This window comes from Pseudoliparis swirei, chromosome 11, assembly GCF_029220125.1.
Source record: "Pseudoliparis swirei isolate HS2019 ecotype Mariana Trench chromosome 11, NWPU_hadal_v1, whole genome shotgun sequence".
NCBI lineage: Eukaryota > Metazoa > Chordata > Actinopteri > Perciformes > Liparidae > Pseudoliparis > Pseudoliparis swirei.
In genome coordinates this window covers 7,862,628-7,877,014 of record NC_079398.1, presented here as the reverse complement: position 1 = coordinate 7,877,014, position 14,387 = coordinate 7,862,628, and the positions used below count along the sequence as shown (strand labels likewise).

The 14,387-nt window shown below is 49.1% G+C and overlaps 1 protein-coding gene across 4 annotated transcripts in view; it reads right to left on the bottom strand.

The window, feature by feature from the left end:
* daam2 (dishevelled associated activator of morphogenesis 2) overlaps positions 1-13,166 on the bottom strand; it is an 86,010-nt gene extending 72,844 nt beyond the window's left edge. For 2 of the 4 annotated variants that reach the window (XM_056425772.1, XM_056425776.1), the window contains exon 1: positions 13,011-13,166. The gene's annotated coding sequence lies outside the window, so the exon portion shown is untranslated. Of the gene's footprint in view, positions 1-3,026; positions 3,044-11,100; positions 11,119-13,010 lie in introns of those variants that run through there. The other 2 variants (XM_056425774.1, XM_056425775.1) reach the window with 2 other exon arrangements.
* Between the last annotated feature and the right edge of the window lie 1,221 nt (positions 13,167-14,387).

The following is a 14,387-nucleotide window of genomic DNA, read 5'->3' as shown; positions in this document are numbered from 1 at the left end:
GGAAAGGGCCGTGCTCTTTTTTCCAGATGCCGCCATTCAAAAGCAAGGTTCATGTATTCCAGTCGCGGTTCTATTGCCGATACGGGGACGCCATGACGATTTATCACCATTTCTTATCCTGAGACTAAAGTCCTCCATCTGAGCTTTTCCTTCTTAAAGTCCATTCAGAACCATATAAATCAAGGCTTTTGTACGTCCCTCAAAAGTATTGCATCTGTCCACACACACACACACACACACACACACACACACACACACACACACACACACACACACACACACACACACACACACACACACACACACACACACACACACACACGATTGGTCGTCCATCTCTGCCGAAGCAGCAGGTCGGCGCTTCAAGCTACCCGGCTAGTCCCAGGGAGATGCGGTGATGGCTGATAATGCTCAGGGGGGGGAAGCCAAATCAACAAAAAACCCAGCCGTATTTGCATTTGCATACTGCTGTAACAGCCACTGTGACAAAAGAAAAAGAAAAGCTGTTCTCTCCTCTCTCAAAAGATTTCAGTCACAAACCAGAGGATTGTGGATTGCCTAAAAATAGCCCGCACATTTCATTCTCAAACCCTTTGGTCTGGCCTGACCACAATGGGTCCAACCAACCCGACGAAAGCCAGTTTACTTAAATGACATCGGCAACCGTTTCTTAATCCCCCTCTTTTCTCCTTCTCGGCAGATGATGGCCTTACTGCGCTCTGCCCTGTAGCTTATTGTCCCATCTTGTGAGCTCTCCGGAGATGACACACTAGTAACAAACACTTCCTGTTTATCCGCATAGTAGCACTGCTGAGGGACAGCTCATCACGTCTCAACGCTGAAGGAGCCAAGTGCCGCTTTACAATCGTGAAAAGGGGGAAGACGTCGCTTTAAAGCATTCGACCACAACTTCCCATCCGCAACGGAACGGCTTCGGCACATACAACAAAATAAAGGATCTGTGCACTCGCCAAAGAGCAGTCGACCTTCGACCCGTCAGCATCACTCGAGCACACGTGCCTCGTGTTCAGTGCAACCACACAAGAGAGTCCGTCTGTCCAGCTGCCTTCTACACGGTGGGAAGGGTCAGACATGCCATTAGAATGATTTACGACCCCCTGAAGTTCAGGAGCCCTTTGCCACATCCTGTTCCCCAGCTGAAGAGGGGACTCATCGAAAAAAAAACAAGAAAATAAGTTACTTAGTGATTTTATCGCGTACTGTCACATGTGGTCTGCTGGGTCAACACCTCCAGGAGCTGAGTGGAACATAGTGGGGCCAAAGGTCATTCATGCGGGCCTGGGTAGGACTTTGGATGACATCAGGTATAAATGATAGACACGAGCATGTGATTACAGATCACACCCAAGCGACATGTGTCCCTCCGCTCCCTCCCGCCTGTGTCGCGGTGCACAAAGAGATGGAACGATCCACCACGCCCAATTCCTTCATTAATTACAGTTTAATAAAACTGGGATTATATTTGAGTCGTTGAAGTCATCTTTGCCGCCTGCAGCATTTATAAATCTATATATAGAAATGTATATCTACATATCTATAAATAGATCATTTAAGCAGTTGTGTGTGCGTGTGTGTGTGTGTGTGTGTGAGCAAAAGAGTGAATGAGCTGGTGAGTGTGAGAGCACACCTCATGGATCTCCTCACTGCCGTGTGTGTGCACGAGACAATGGGAGGGGTGGCAACCACAAGAGGGGTAAGTGATGGTGTTGATTAAAGCCAGCTGAGTCCGGAGGCAGGAGCTCCTGGAGGGGGGGGGGGGGGGGGGGGAGACGACACACGCCCAGCACGGCCACGTGGCCCTGAAATCCATCTGGCTTCTAAGTGACACAGTCCTGAGCACTTATTCACACACTCACGTTTGTATTTCTACACTGATGGGGACTTGTAGGCATCACTGTGTGCAGGATCTGGATGCAAGGCTGAAACTTTACAAAAGGCAGGCGAGCCTTAAAACCAATCAGCGGTTGTGTGGATGCAGCGGACACGCCTGTACCCGTGTTCAGAACGTGCAGGTATGGCTATTCCAGAAGGACAAACCACGCCATCAACAGCTCTCAATTGTATCTGGCCAACTAGCCCCTGGATGGAAATAAACTGGAGTGGCCTACCAATCCCTACATGCTGGCGTTGAAGTTGTTCCCCGTCTTCCTTGTGATTGCAATACAATCCCAAGAACAGTTCTGGTGTCTTTTTTAATTCAAGACAGGGCTGTTAGAACTTCCTAGTAGTAGTTATGCAATAGCTAAAATCCTATCCATTGATTTCTACAAGAACATTATCCTGGATGTAAAGTGAGATGAGATAGGATTCGACTTCAGCCCTGTAATCAGGGCCCTGCTACAAATAAAGAAGAAGCCACGACCCCGGTAAAACCAATCTGGGTTAATCACATCTGCTCTGGCTGCATTCAATCAACACACATTGTTCCGATTACGTGCCGCTCCAGCTAAACGGCCAGGTCGGGCCTCGACTCCTTGTCCCACAGCAAAACAAATGTGGGTCAGCATTCCTTCTCCCTCGCCCAGCATCTCGGTTTCCTTCGCAGAACAATGAGTCTGCCTTTTTTTTGTGTTCCTCCCGAGACAGTAGGACCGTCGTGAGAACCGGCATCATTACGAGCTGAACTCGGTGACCTCGCCTCGCAAACGCCTATGAACCCGTTTAATAGTCATGAGCATGGATTGTTGGGACCGGTATGAAAGGAAGAAGGGACCCGATCGATGAGAGGACCGGAGGGAAAGGCTCGACCGGCGACTTCACGCTTGTCCTCCGTCGACAGCCTCCTTCTGAGCGACACTAGCTTCCTCAGCTTTGGGCCTGGTGTTCTACATCCACCGGAGAGAAGGGGAAGCCAAGCTGGAGAGAGATGGTCCTGCAACTGTTTATCCGAAGCTCAAAAATAACCTACGGTGACAAATGTGCTGACAGTTGATATCCTGTTACATTGGAAGTCTTGGAATGAAACGCACACAAACAAAAAATGGAAGCGCAGATGAGTCACTGACTCAGATTTATGATGGCCGTCTGCTTTAACACTCGGTCCGCTGTGTTCCAAGTGAGTCGGCGACAAAGCGGATCACAGCGGGGCTTCTTCCCTCCATTCTGCTCCGTGAGGCCAGACCAGCGGGCAGCAGATCCCTCTTCCTCTTCCTCGAGCTCCTGGATGGAATGTCAGGAAGGCAAGGCGGTGACGGGTGGGAGGGGAGAGAGAGCGCGTTCATCTGTACGCTACGTTGGGGCTGCACATATATACATATATATATATACAAACAAACATATATATATATTAATGCTGTGAAACGATTACAAAATTTTAATCAGGTTAATCACAGGTTTCTGTGGATTGAACAATAAAAGGTAGGTAAGGACCGGATAGAACGGCTTCTGCTGTTCCTGCTCCCCACCGAGGCGTGAGAGATAAAGGATGCACAAGCCTTGCTCCTCGCGGCGCTGCCTTTCCACAAACATCGCCCGGTTTATGTACCGAGGCCCCGTCGCCAAGGCAACCTGGCAGCGAATCGGGACCCTGCACAAGAGCGGTGGAAGGAAAGGACGAGTGAGAGAGACAAGGCTGGGAACAGGCTGAGAGCAATTCTGTTTTTTTAAAGCAAGATGATCCTGATACTGTTAATATATGAAATATCCTCTTATCAACTTGGTTTATATAGATTCTGCTGTTACTGTGTTGCAGACGGTTTACAACCATGGCAATACTTTATATTGAATTGAGTTAAGAGGAGGTCCGAAGCACAAGCGCTCACTGGAAAATCTCATTTCATTCTCATGGACTAATTGGATTTGCGCTCATTATTCCAGCAGTATTTCATCAAGGCCTTTAACTTGATAAACACGGCTCAACGTCTGTTCAAAGTTCCATTCCTCTCTCTCTACAACTACTTCATCAAGAAGGATCCCATCTCTTTTGAAGCTCTCTTCTCCCCCCCCCCCCCCCCCACAACCCCCGTGCCGTTGTAATAGCCCCAATCACTCTGGCAATGAGTTGTGCATTTAAGGGATTTTGTTTGTCAGCGCAGCGGGACGGCGGAGACATGCATGGGTTGATACAGCGGCATTATAATGTCTGCGCCGAGGGTCCAATCTGTCTGCCTAATGCCTATAATCCCACCCCCACCCCACTCCCTCCCGGGGTTGGCATCAATCCCAGTAGATGTGGTCGAGGGCAAGTTCTTCTCTTCCTATCACCTATCACAAATGTCTATCAGCCTCCGAACGCTTCGTTGCACATCTCATCCCCGCGGCTGCTGGACTATGGGAAGGTAGGGGGGGGGGGGTTGTGATGATGTGGGGGGGGGGGGGGTCTTCTAAAAAGCCATTTGCTAGATGGATGACTGCCCGAAGAAATATTGCAGGCTCCGATGCTGCTGCAAGAAAATGGGCAGCTTAGAGGAAATCGTCCCCTGGTAACTTTTTGACGCCGGCCAATTCCTGCGCGGCTGAAACCGTCGGATTGTTCGGCGCACAGACAGCAGAGACTTATGGGTTATCACTCCATCACTGACAGGATGGACCTTTTACCAGCACAGGCACATATTCTTGTAGAGCTTTTAGCTTCCTGGATCTGTAATTTCTCCCGATGCTGACACTTGAAAGCCAACCATGATCCTTTTAACTGCCCGCCGGCGTTGGGAACCGCAGCCAACATCAGCAAAGACGAGCTAGGCGAGGGCTACGTGACCACAGCAGCAGGTGACTGAATGCACTCTAAATGACTAATTGACCACTGGCAGGTCTGGAGACCGCTCGCATCACGCACCATCTGGCGTGGTCTGCGATGGCGCTTCAAAAACGGGAAGTGGCGCCCCGCTTCGCGTTTCCAGGCCCTGTGTGATCACACAAGTGCACAAATGAATTTTCCCCGAAACCAATAAACAAAATATAAACAATCTCCTTATGAAACACAATGCGGGTGGATACCAACGCGACCACAAAATAACGGTTGCTAGGACATGGCTGGGTCGTTTGAGTTCCTGGCGTCTGTTTACGCCAACGCTTCCTGAATGCTGATGGCAGATAGCCCCCTGGTTTACACAAGTGGAAGGAGAGGAAAAACAGCACTGCCGGATGCAAAGGAGGATGAGGGAGGGGGTGGTGGGGGGGGAATCAGTGTCCCGGTAACCAAGGGAACAGCACCAAGGAGGTCACCTGATGTCCACATGGGATATTTACCACGTGGGAATGATGGAGCGTGGCAACCGTTTTAACAGGCTTCCTCCTCGTCTGCACAAACCTGCGTTTTACATCAGTATTGATCAGGGCGAGCGGACCAGAACAAGAGAGGGAATTATGGTTTCGAGGGGGAAACGGCGGCAGCCTGTCGAGAGGCCGAGTGAACTGCACTGCGTACAGGTGGATAAAGGTCAGGAAGGGAGGGCCTGCTATGCAGAACCCCTCGCCGACAATGAAACTGCGCGAAGGACTCCGTTTATCACACGGCACAAGTAAGCGCCTCGCCTTTCAACGGGCCATTTCAAGTGCAGCGCCAGCGCCAAGAAGAAAAAAAGAACCTGAGCAAGATCAATCTGCCTCTCCGGGAGGGATAAAGGCAGAAAGGCCCCATTTCACCAGGAACTCTCCTGAGACAGGCCCCTATTCATACGGCCTCTGAATGCTTTAGTTGTTACCAACCACGCGGTTTGTCACTTGGCGAAAAGGAGTTTTTTTTAAAAGAACTTGCCGGGGATGAAGGATCTATGGCTCGGCTCCACCGTTCAGGCGGAGTTGGTCTGTTTAGCCGCTCAACAAGCAAAGAAAATAAAAAGGAAGAAGTTTCTTCCCGCTTCTGGATCCTTCAAGTGCGTGCAGCCATCCATCTCACAGCTCAAACACAATGAGAGGACAGTGAGCTCAGATGTTGCATTAGGGGCTGGGAGAGAGCCTGCAGGAAGACCGTAAAAGTGCCCGTCACAGCTTTTGATTCTACCTAAGAGCTTTGAACTGGGCCATAAAGCCATTACATGATTGGAAAGAAATGCATGGGAAGCTGCGAGAGCCAAATTTAGGAGTAGCCAAAAGTCTTATCAAGAATTACGATGGTGTTGAGCTTAAGAAATGTTTTACTGCTCGGCATCGGCTCCTTGGTTTTGAGATGCCGTGAGATCACCGGGAGGTTTAGTGTATAAAGCATGCGTTTTCTGCCTCGTAACCCCGCGGACGACGATAGGTCACGCATATTATGATGGATTAGAGGGGTGAACGGGATGCGGCTACCTCTTAAATATTGCTCAGATGCTCCAGCCTTACATCACTGCGATGAAACACATTCGTCACAGCGCCAGAGTGAATTACAGATGGAGGTGGGAGGCTCGGTTGTCCGTCTTATCGGCGGTAAAGAGTTACAGGTCGTTCCTGTGCTTGATCCCTGCAGAGTCGAACACAAGCGAGGCATTGTGCAATCAAAAGCCAGAGAACGTCTTTCAGGGGAATCCCATGAATCAGATCGTGTGAGGGTGGAAGCAAATCAATGCCAGTGGCAACTGGATGCTTTTAAGGAAAATTGGAATTCCCAATCTAAATACTTTTAAAAAGCCACAAATTGTAATGAGGTACTTCCCTCAGCAAATTGATCTAATTGATATGCACTGTACATGAACCAGAACATTCAGCCTCATGATCAAAACTAGAAACTTTACCCATCTCAAGTTTAATATCAAGCTTTGGAGCAAACATATTCTGTAAGGTAAACCCAACTCAGCCTGGTCCATTCAAAAAGATAGATAGAAAAAAAACCTGTGTCACATCAACATCTACGTCTCCATCCCAGCCCCCTCCCTAACCCCGTCTCAAGTGATTCATTGGTAGGGAGTGCTTTTTGCCAGGCTTCTTTATTGCTCTGCTGAAAAGCCTGAAGGAGCTCCCCCTTCTGAAAAGATAAACTTTTGTGGGCCCGACTAAAAGAGAAGGGGGCCTGGTCATACATCCAGCTTGGACAAGGGACTACTGCTACCGCCAGGGGCTGCCGAGGGGGGGGGGGGGGGGCTCGGAGCAGTGGCGGGGCTCAGTCTCTCCGAGTCTGGGAGGACCCCAGGGGAAAAGCCGGTCCAGAGAGCGTTGGACTCTCACGGCTAGCCGAGCAACTTTCCCACAATCAAACATACAAACAGAGCTGCCCAGGGCAGCCGAAAGGACCCCTGTCCACCGAGGAGACGGAGGGAGGGACTGGAAGAGGAGGGAGATCTGATCGGTACAATAACACGGCCCAAAGAAGTGCATGCCACGCCGTGTCTCTGGTGAAAATGTCCCTTGCCGTGAACACGCGGCCCTGTGAAGGATTTTCCGTGGACTCACCGGCAAGTAACCTTCAGTAGATGTTAGAGACTCGGAGGGCTGGAATGGGCCTCGACTCGACGGTTTGGCCAAATCCACACAGTTCATTGGTAAAAGACCTCATTAAGGTAATCTGTCTTCAGCACAATCCACCGCTACAAATACCGTCTGCTCGGCATTAAATGGGGTGTCAGGCCACTGAGGACATCTGGATTGCTAGCGGGGAGATGGGCAGATTTGATCCTGGGAAACAAACAAGGCAAGATAAAAACTCACGGCCAAATTGTTTTTCCTCAGTTTGGCCAATCGACGCTGCGAGCTGAGGACATTTTCAGTTTGAAAGAGGAACTGCGTGAACTTTATCGTGAAGGTAAACCAAAGCCACGTGACTCCAGATAGATTTTTTTAGAACGCCATTGGCTACCCAACCCGACATGTCAGGATAATTTAATATTAAGCACATACTGACAAGCTCTTCGTAAACACAATCGATTTCGGAGAGGGCCGGCCACGCAGTTGGGCCGGGTCACAGGGCAAAGGTCACCTTTCACCAGGTTTCACTATGTGTTGCGTCTACACTCAACGAAAACATCGGCTTGACCTCTGGTACTAACAGCTGCATCTGTTGCGATCATTTTACACAGACATTTCTCACAATTCCTGATTGCGACTAAAAACTAAATCCTTTGGGGATACCAGGATGTTACAAAGTCAGTACACTGCTCAGGGAGCCGACAGCGTCGTGTTCCAGTCCTCAGTCATGTACCCCACTGTCTTTGACCCGAGTCATTCTTCTTCAGGGGGATTGAGGTCCTTCTCCTGGAAATCTAAAGGTTACATCTTGAGAAAATATAGCATGCAAGCCTCCTTTCCAGAGGGTCAGCAGAAGTCCTCAAACTTCCTTTTATAGAAGTAACCCCCCCGAGCTGGATATCACAGCCATTATAAATAAGAAGCTGGAATGCAGAAGGGGAAAAAATAAACATCCAGGCCGCTCCGTTATCTCCACCCAGCTGTGCCGTTTAGAGGCCAATCCTTGGAGGTGATGTCACGCTGGTATTGCGTTACTGTTAAAATAGGTTTCCTGTAATTTAGTGTGGACACTAATTCATTCAAGGAAAGCCAAGCAAACTCTACTAGATGCAGGACCTTGAATTAAAATAATAAATCATTAAAGATTGTATGTTGTGGAAAGAGTGCATGTCTTATTTGATTATAAAGCAGGCCCAGGTGTTAAATATGACACACTCAATTTTATTCAGAGACTGTGCCTGTAAACAAGGCGTCAGGATTTCAATAAGGTTGTGATATCACAACTAGTGACCCGTAGAAGTGCTGCCAAGCGTGTTGTGAAGATGGCGACCAATCAGATACTAGTTCTTGCTTTCTTTTTTTACATTAAAGCATGCCAACATGTTGTAGTAGAAACTAAAATCACATGCATGATTCTGAAAATGAGGATGAAATGTCTCCTTTAAATGAAATGTATAATAACTGCAATACATATCAAATGAACCATGGCGAAGCCATCGGTCAGTTAACTCACACATTGACTTGAATGTAAATACATAAATCACAGTGGAAGTCCACCTCATGTGGACGAGTGCAGGTGGTCATTACTGGTTGAAACACCGGTGCTTAGTTATGTCCATTGGATGTTTTTTACACACCACAAGGTCCAAACAGAACATCCAAGAAACCAACATTTGGTTTGAAGTAAAGGTCAACCGATAGTGGATTTTTAAAAGGCCGATAATAACGTTAGTTTTAGCATAAAATAAGCCAAACATTGGCTTCATGCATGGAGCTTTGTGTAATGGTGATGTACATCCCTGTATGACATCGGCTGGTTGAGCCAAAAACAACGGTCCAATTGGCACCAATAATTGACCAAACCGATTAATAGGTCCACCTCTAGCTTTTAAATGGGTGAACCTCAAGGTGGTAGAATAATTTTGGATTGGGGTTTTGAGGAGTACCAAAGAGCAAAGGCCGACGGAGGACCATCTCCAGGTGCCGCCTCTCTAACTTTAGAGGCAAAGTGAGTCGGAGATGCAGACGTGCGAGGGAAACCTGCAGCCGAGAGAATCCGGGGGACTGACGTACTGGAGCTTTGAGAAACGATTCCATATGTGCTCCAGATCCCCTGTGAAAGAGCTGCTTTGTGCTCAGTGAGGTAGCACGCGCACAGGTCTCGAATGGGACCGCCGCCCCCCACCTATTTGGCCCTTTCCCGGTATATCGGGGTAATATTAGCCAAGCATAAGGGGGGGCAGGAGCAAGGGGTTCGGATGCCCGAGTCTCAACCCTCAGTCCGGCAGTGTATTTTGACGGGGGCTAATTGCCTGTGACTACATGGGGGGAGAAACAACCATTGCATTGAGTTAGTTGTCTGGGGGGGTTGAAGGAGGGCAGGCAGGGTAAAGGGGACCACGAGGAGGGGGGGGGGGGAGGGTGGAGGCAGTGAGATGTCAGGAAGTGAAGACATATCAGTCTATTCTCAACCTCCATTAGCCCCAGTGCTAAATCATCCCTAGTGATGAGGGGAATAATTCCCCGAGACGCCGAAGAGGCAATCGTACACGAGCACCTGCTCCCCCGTGTGCAGACCCGATACGACTGAAGAACCCGTCATGCGGCCATCGCTCACACTTAAAGGCTAAATATTACCACCACCACTGTGGCCCCGAGCTTCCCTCCGTGGATGAAGAATAATGCACGGAAACCGAGACTTAAAATCGCCTCTAATTTCTACCGGGGGTGGAAGCGTGTCTAATCACGTCGTCAAGGCGGCGAGCTACGGTTTCCAAAAACACCAGCGCGGCGAGAGAGCACACGAGCCGGGCGAACACTGACACATTGTGCAGAGCTGCAGGAACAGAACCTGAGGCGTCTGGCCGATGATAAAGTATCTGGGCTATGATAAAGTATCTGGGCTTTATGAGATATTAACCACGTGATTATGTAACTTTCTTCTTCTTTTTTTATACAATTGGAGCGAGTGGGTGTGTGTGGTGAAACAGACAGGAAATTAGACTACAGGGACAGATTGAGGAGGAGGAAAAAGGAGAAGGAGGGGAGGCAGAAGAATGCAAATGTCTCGCACTGTTTTGTTTAATACATCCCAGTGGACACGAGGTTTCCTCCTTCCAGAGGCATGACCCATTGGACATTGTTTTGCTTCTCCATGCAATTAAGGTGAATAGGTTCACGGTTGCATAGCTTGACATACACACCACAATATGTCGAGCGCAGAGTGATGCGAAGAGCAGAACGAGAAATACAAATCCAGGAGACATATAGACTATTGAGGCGGCAGCTAAATGTACATCAAGATCGTATCCGCTGATCTGATGCCAGGGGTCTCCTCTCCGCCTCGCTACTGTGCAGGAGAACCAGACTGGAGGCCAATGCCACCACCCATCAGCAAAGTCCTGCACAAGGAGGGGGGCACCAGTGGAGTTGGGTCTACAAGCAGAAAAGGAGTGCTGGTCAACTTCTTAGGAAGCAACTTTTATGGGGCCAGACTGCGACGGGGAGCGCCACTCGCTTGGAATGCCCGTTGACGAGCTGCAATGGCGTGGGCGCGTCCACTGTGATCTGTTTGCACACCGATCTATTAATAGTCCCGTTTGGACCGCTTACACTCTAAAGCCTCAGTGCCTCTGACAGACTGCACAACGAATCAGCGGCTTGGCTGCTGGTGTGTTTACAGCGAAAGGAACAAAAGATGCCCACGATGTGAGCGGCATGGCCCCAGCTCCCCCCATCCTGCCCGGCACAACAGATTCTCACCTTACGGCCCCGACGGGCAATCGCGGCTTGCCAACCGAAACATCTGGCCCGCCGGTGGAAGAGAGTGAACATCTGCCTCGGTGGCTGGTTGGGAACAATGGCGCATTAAAAGCTCAGTGGATTGCAGCTCCGCTTAGAGACACACAGCCGCGTATAGTGCGGGGCTTTGCACGAAGTCCATCCGTTGCTGCTGTCCATGAACACGAGTCTGCGGGGTTAAATGGGCAGCCCACTGAAGCATGTGCATTAGACGTTGTTGAGAAGTCCTTCAGCAGCCTTACATGGACAAATCCTGCAAGTCACTTAGCCCCAATGGGTTAGCACGAGTCAAATGTCATTTCCACGTCATAATCCCATTCCGATCCTCTCACCCATAATCATTTGGATTTTTTTTTCTTTTGTTGGTATTCTTATTTCTCTGAACTGTGGCCAAAAAACCCAGTTTGTGATCACTGTACTGTGGCTTGACTCTCCCAGGCACCACAGTCTTGATCCAGTAGGAGGAATGTAGCAGATGCTAGGTTGGCAAAGCTCTGGTGTGTGTGTGTGTGTGTGTGTGTGTGTGTGTGCGGATGATTTCTGTGCCGAGCATGGTGCTGTGCTCGTAAAGCCTCAACAACTGACCGAGAGGAGCCAATGCTGCATCACTGCCAGATGTTCAGTCGGATTAAATGCCATCCTATAAACTCACAGGCAGTGTGGGCTTTAAGAGGTATGGATGCCCCCCCCTCTCCCCCACCACACACACGATTACAAATGAGGAATGTTTTTTTATTCACAACAAAGCAAACTGAAAACTGGAAACCTTGAGCCTTTACTGGCCAGATTGTCCAGTTCAGGATTAATTTTTTTATTTAAAGAGTGCCGAGGAGGCACCTGTTTTCTGTTACAAAGAGACATATTTGGACGTAGCTGACGGTGTTTGGGTGGAAACCTAAAAGGCTGCTGGGCCCACATTTAGCTATAGAGGGATCGCGGTCAAGAAGAGTCATCGCAAGTCATTCGTCCTGGACTCTGAAAGGCTTATTCCAACAAGAAAATAATCTACACAGAGCTGACATAACTCCTGCTTCATTTCCATGATATTATATATATATATATATGTGTGTGTGTGTGTGTATGTTTGTGTGTGTGTTGAAGCTGAGGATGACTACTGTCATATGTGAATCATGTCATAATTCCATATTATTTTCATGAACAATTCATTGTTTTTTTTATTTCCATATATATATATCTATATATTTATTTATTTTTATATAAAATGATTTGATTCGAGCACCCACACCGTTATGAGTAGACATTTTTTGCAGCATGACCGGCGGGCGCTGCGATGACGGAGCAGCCGAGGGGGCGCAGCGCCCTCTATGGACGGTCCCGGGTACTACAAGTACAGTGTGGCACGGCGATATTATATTCATAATGATATCTCGAGGTCAGACGCAGCACGCGTCGTGTGAAAACAGACTGCACGTCGTAACGGCACAATATCCCAGAGAGAGAGAGAATAATCGGTGTAGGCTGTCATGCGCACAACTGCGTCTAAAGTAAGCAATGTAGATCTAATGGTGGTCGGGAACGCGCAAGATTTGACAGGCAAGCAGGTGATATGCAGCCATAAATCCCGCCGCCCCCTCACACGGATGAATATCTGACGGCTTCACGTCAGCTGCTGGATCTTAATTGGCAGGATGAGCAGCGGCAGCAGCCGAGCCCCACAAAAACACGTTTCCGTAAATCTCACATCTCATCAGTCTAATTTCCCCGATACTAACCCCCTCACGCAGTCTCACTCAGCGTGACCATTACCCCCCAGCCCACGGGTCCCTGAAGGGGTCTCGAGGCACCATCACAAGGCACCCGCTCCCAATTCACGTTGGTGTTTTTTTCCAGAGACGAAATGCTCAGCTTACCTCCGGGCTTCGTGGCGGAGAAACGATGGCTGCGCGGTGTCAATAAATCCCCTCGTCGCTGTCACCGCGCGTGCCACACACGACCGGACGGAATCTCGCGGGCGGGCCGAACGCAACAAGAGAGCCGATGACCAGCTCCAACTGCGCGAGGCTGTTCACGCGCAGCGGAGTGATAGCGCGGAGCGGAGGGACAGACAGACAGCAGCAGCGCCACGCCCCCTCTCTTAAAGCTTACCGGGCTCCGCCCGCCTGGCCTTGTGTGTGTGTGTGCGTGTGTGTGTGCGTGTGTGTGTGCGTGCGTGCGTGTGTGGTGTGTGTGTGCGTGTGTGTGTGTTGAAGCTGAGGATGACTACTGTCATATGTGAAACATGTCATAATTCCATATTATTTGCATGAACAATTCATTGTCTTTTTTTATTGCCAGTCCCCAACTAATCCCGAATCTAGTCCCAAATTAAATCCTAAATCTTGTCCCAAATTAAATCCCAAATTAAATCCCAAATCCAGTCCCAGTTTCAGTCCCAAGTCCAGTCCCAGTTTCAGTCCAAAGTCTAGTCTAGTACCACGTTAAGTCCCAAATCCCAAGTTAAATCCCAATTTAAATCCCAGTTTCAGTGCCAAGTCCAGTCCCAAGTCCAACACAAATATTAAATATAAAGTATTCATTGTTGTACATTTTGTTACTGAAAACAACAAATGAACACAAGCAAGTCATTTGAGTCATCCCAACAGTGACTCGAGTCGACTTAAAGTCTAAGTGCCTCGAGTCCACGCCCCAGGAACAACGCATGTCTGCAAAGTAAAGCTCATGTGAAACAGTTACTGGTGCTACTGGATGCATACTGGTATGAGTGGGACGGGCTGCAACGCACTACAGCTCCCGTGTTCGCCAGTGAAAACAAAAGCCAGCGAAGTTCCCCAAACATTCAAGTAAAGGTCTCGCTTCCCCAGCTGCTAAGCGCTTAATCCTCTGAAATATGAAGAAACAACATGACTGGCTGTGTTTTGATCTCCTCGCAGCCCGTAATCCTTCATTAATTGCACATTCTTGTCACCCACTATGACCTGGGCTCACACACTGACGTCCATACTGGTTTCAGCCGTTCCAGAGTGAAACCGGCCCCCGGGCCCGTCACCATCTTCCGCGTGCCGAGAGAGAAATTACATGTTGCATTGTTAAATATGACAGCAAACCTACGGCGAGCTGCTGTCACAGTGAAAGCGTGGCTGGCTGCCCGCATTGTTTGGGATTCTTTGAATACCTCGCCGCTGATAGCACACAGCCGTTTCTAAAGCCCTGAGCACCGTTTAACACTGGCGTGTTCATAACAGTGTGGCCGCATGATTTGTGGTCATTGCACTGAATGCAACTTTAAA